General features: G+C 42.3%; 1 pseudogene; it reads right to left on the bottom strand.

The window, feature by feature from the left end:
• Window positions 1–4015: 4015 nt before the first annotated feature.
• Window positions 4016–4305, bottom strand: LOC148773329 (large ribosomal subunit protein eL43 pseudogene; annotated as a pseudogene).
• Between the last annotated feature and the right edge of the window lie 392 nt (window positions 4306–4697).

Consider the following 4697-nt stretch of genomic DNA (forward strand, 5'->3'; position numbering starts at 1 on the left):
TGGAGCCCCCAAAAAATAAAGTCTGACACTGTTTCCACTGTTTCCCCATCTATTTCCCATGAAGTGATGGGACCAGATGCCATGATCTTCATTTTCTGAATGTTGAGCTTTAAGCCAACTTTTTCACTCTCCTCTTCCACTTTCATTAAGAGGCTCTTTAGTTCTTCACTTTCTGCCATAAGGGTGGTGTCATCCGAATATCTGAGGTTATTGATATTTCTCCCAGCAATCTTGATTCCAGCTTCTGCTTCTTCCAGCCCAGCGTTTCTCATGATGTACTCTGCATAGAAGTTAAATAAGCAGGGTGACAATATACAGCCTTGACATACTCCTTTTCCTATTTGGAACCAGTCTGTTGTTCCATGTCCAGTTCCAACTGTTGCTTCCTGACCTGCATATATAAAATCTTAAACATTTAATGAGCAATAAAGAGTATCAGATAGAGTAAATACTCCAGTTCAGTTCATTCGCTCAGTTGTGTCCAACTTTTTGTGAGCCCATGGACTGTAACATGCCAGGTTTCCCTGTCCATCACCAACTCCCGGAGCCTACTCAAACTCACGTCCATCAGGTCGGTGATGGAATCGCTAGTTTTTAAAACCTTGAATGAGTTAGTCTATTGTGCCTAACCAGAATACATTTTCATGTGTCAGGTAGATAAAAAACCATGGGCCACTAATCATCTATGCAACAACTCCACACACACAGAGTGTATGCTGGGAACCTTCTTTCTCAATCTACTCCTTCAATGAATCCAAGCACTGGGCTAGTTCATTAAAACTGTTCACTCAATTAACTCAAGATTTACCTGGTGGCTCCCAAATGGAAATGCCTATTTCTTTGGGTACACCCTGTTAAAATGGTGTAGTTGAAATGGGGAGTAGTTGCCTACCAACATGTCCTTTGAAACTTATACTCCTACTGCCATAGCTAACCATACTGCTAACTCACTTGCTAATTTACAGAAGTCTCTAGATTTGCTGGCCAAGGTGATATTTGACAACCCTCTGGCCCTGGATTATCTGTTGGCAGAACAAGGAGGGGTATATGCAGTTGCCAATACTTCTTTTTGCACATACACTAACACCTCTTCCCAGGTAGAGACTGATACTGAGAAAATTCAAACAAGCCACCTGGCTTCAACAGACAATTAACCACCAATCCTCACTGTTCAGTATGGGTGGGGAAATTGGAAACTGCTTCTCTAACTTGTTCTCCTGGATCCCACAAAACTACTAAAATCTTTCTGATGGGAGGTTTCCATTTTCTTACAACCTTCCTCATCTCAGCTATATTGATTTATGTTATATTTCGTGTAGTGCTTTGTTCTCTTCCATATTGCTGCAAACCTGCAACTAAGACCTTTCAGTTCAAGAAGGAGGCCTGGGACCAACAGGTTTAGACCTTTCATTTTAGAAACAGAGAAATATCCAAAAATTTTAAGCCTAAGATTAACAAAAAATATGCTGACCTGTTTAACCAGATTCCTACCCTTGTTTGAGTTTCTGATTATAATAGTCTTTTACTTCTGCTTAAGTGGTTAGCTTCTGCTTCTCTAATTATTTAGTTTGTTTTCTCTAGGGCATCACAGGACAATGGTAATACAGAACTCCAGCTGCTCCCCACAGAAGATCCTGCCAAAATAATAACAGAAGAAACTCTTGGGTCCCTTAATGAGACAGGGCAAGAGCTCCATGACCCCAGCTAGGTAGGGTTTATGAGCCCCTTGCCAGCCTGAAGAAGCTACAGAAGACAAACCTTCCCCTTCATCTTTCCAATAAAGATTTCTTGGGGTCTGTATCCCTCAGGGAATATTTGAGGCAGGAGGTAAATGGGCCCCCTCTGTTAGAGCAATTTGAGTTCATTCCCCATGGACAGAAACTCCAAAATAACAATAGCAGGACCATCAGGAGAGGAGACTGGACCCTGCCCAGATATTAATAAAAGATGAGACACCACATATTTCTCATTCTCAAAGTCAGGGTGTCTGTGTGCTCAGTCACGTTCGACTCTTGGTGACCCCATGGACTATAGCCCGCTAGGCTCCTCTATCCATGGGATTTTTCAGGCAAGAAATATTGGAGTGGGTTGCCATTTCCTCCTCCAGGAGATCTTCCTGACCCAGGGATTGAACCCACGTCTCAGGTGTCTCCTGCCTTGGCAGGTGGATTTTTTCACCACTACACCGCCTGGGAAGCCCCCTTAAAGTCAAGGAAACCTTCCCAACTGGACAGCTCCTTGGAGGTCACAAAAGGAGGAAGCACCACTCCATAGTAAGTGATGTCAACTACCCACAGGCCTCTTTGATGGAAATCATCTTGGCTGAGAGATGTGCATGCACACATGGAAGATCCTGAGATATACCAAATACAGACTCAGAATCAGGTAAATCAAAATGATAGGCCAAAGGAAACCCAGTAGAAATGCCTCACAGGAGTAATTCAGATTACCACAAGGGCATGACTCTCTCAGTCTACCTGTGTGTCTATCCACACATACTATACTCTTTTTCTCCTAGTAAATACTTTACTTGTTTCATTAGTTTCTGTCTTTGTGCAAATTCTTTTCTGAAAAGCTGAAGGGCCAGGGCCTTGTCACTGACCACTGGTCTAGTGGCTAGGATTCAGCACTCTCACTGCTGCGACCTGATCTCGATCTCTGGCCAGGAACCAAAACCCTGCTTCAAGGTGCTGCAGGCCAAGGTCACCCGAGATCAAAGCCTGGCTCTTGTGTACTCAGGGGTGAAGTGGTACTCTTCTGTACAGTCCTAAGAAAACTGTATGTGACAGAAAGGGGCAGGCCTCCACAGATCAGAGCAATAGATGGCTGCTGTTATTGAGTGAACCTCTTTTCTCTTTCTGCTTTCTCATTACTCCTCTCCAGAAAGAAAATTGACTAACTTGACTTATGATTTTGAGAGAAGGTACTGGGTGTGTATGGCTCAGCTCTTCCTGAGTCCTCACTTTTGAAGCCATTCTGCCCATAGAAAGGGTGCATTCTGATTTGCTCTGTGTGGGTGGCCTAGGTTGCCCAACCAGATGAGTAAATCTCTCTAATTCAGGGCAAAGAATGAAAGAGAAGTAACAGGCTCAACTGGCTGCAGCTCTTAAGTCATGTCCACTCAACAGTTTCATCAGTAAGAATGCTGACATTTTAATCTCCATTTACTTGTCTCCTATGCCTTATTTCTCAATTGGTTAGAAATTATCAAGGGGGAAAAGGAAGCTTCATATATTGACTCATTTAAAACCTTAACATCCACTACTCAGGCTGTGTTAATCTCTTTTGTTTCTGGGTTTTTTGTTGGTGGTGTTTTCCAAAAAAAATTAGGAGGACTTTAATATCCAAGTCTTTTTTTAGAAATAAAAATTAATGCAATGTTAATAAGAACACTTTTGGGCTTCCCTGGTGGCTCAGTGGTAAACAACCCTCCTGCCAATGCAAGAGACGCAGGTTCAGTCTCTGGGTCAGGAAGATTCCCTGGAGGAGGAAATGGCAACCCACTCTAGTATTCTTGCCTAGGAAATCCCATGGACAGAGGTGCCTAGAAGGATACAGTCCACAGGCTCACAGAAAGAGTTGGACTTGACTTAGTGACTGAACAACAACATTTAACTAATAAAATTAACAACAAACCAAAGTAATTTTGTTACATAAATTAACCTATTTATTATAGGCTAGCAATGATTCAAGGAGATCCAACTAGTCCATTCTAAAGGAGATCGATCCTGGGTGTTCATTGGAAGGACTGATGCTAAAGCTGAAACTCCAATACTTTGGCCACCTCATGCGAAGTGTTGACTCACTGGAAAAGACTCTGATGCTGGGAAGGATTGGGGGTGGGAAGAGAAGGGGACGACAGAGAATGAGATGGCTGGATGGCATCACCGACTCGATGGACATGAGTTTGAGTGAACTCCGGAAGTTGGTGATGGACAGGGAGGCCTGGCGTGCTGTGATTCATGGGGTCGCAAAGAGTCGGTCACGACTGAGCAACTGAACTCAACTGAATGATTCAAATGGTAGTGTTTCTATTGGTCATTCAATTCTGTCTTCTGATGGCAGACTTATTGTGATGGTGAAACTGGTGTTGTAGGTCCAGGCACCACCAGCTACCATTTTCATATACAAACCACAGTGCCAAATGCCCAAAGCTTGTCTCTTCATCTTGGTTTTGCCACCAAAGGAGCAAGTGTACTTGGCATGCTGGCTAATTTCAAAATTTTTCACCATTTTCCTGAGGGAAGCACCATAATGGGTCCCAAATTTATCCATGATTCCGACCTTCTTGGTGCATTTCACCATGTCACCACCAACCTAGGTCCAATCCCAGAGCTTGTTCTTCTGTTTATATATCTAACATAGTATTTCTTCTATAAAAATTGTGTTCATATTTTTTTGTATCTCCCACTAGACAGGCCTTCTCAAATGTAGAGATCATTTTATTCTTCTTCTAACTCCAGCACCTAGTATCTTTCTAAGTTGCTGGTCTTTATGGGGGGAAAAAGGAATGTTTCCCTTTTAATTACCTTTAAAATAAAAGCTTCTCAAAAAAAGGTTTTCAAAGTTTAATTAGATTCCATCCACTAGTTGCTCATCTATATGCCTACTTATTAGGCATATAATAAATTTTTAATATTAGAAATGCTAACTCTAGTGAAAACCATGTTGGCCTGCATCTAGATTGTCTCCTTAAT

This window comes from Moschus berezovskii, chromosome X (genome assembly GCF_049115385.1).
Source record: "Moschus berezovskii isolate FMDL1 chromosome X, NW_MosBer_1.0, whole genome shotgun sequence".
NCBI classification, from domain to species: Eukaryota; Metazoa; Chordata; class Mammalia; order Artiodactyla; family Moschidae; genus Moschus; species Moschus berezovskii.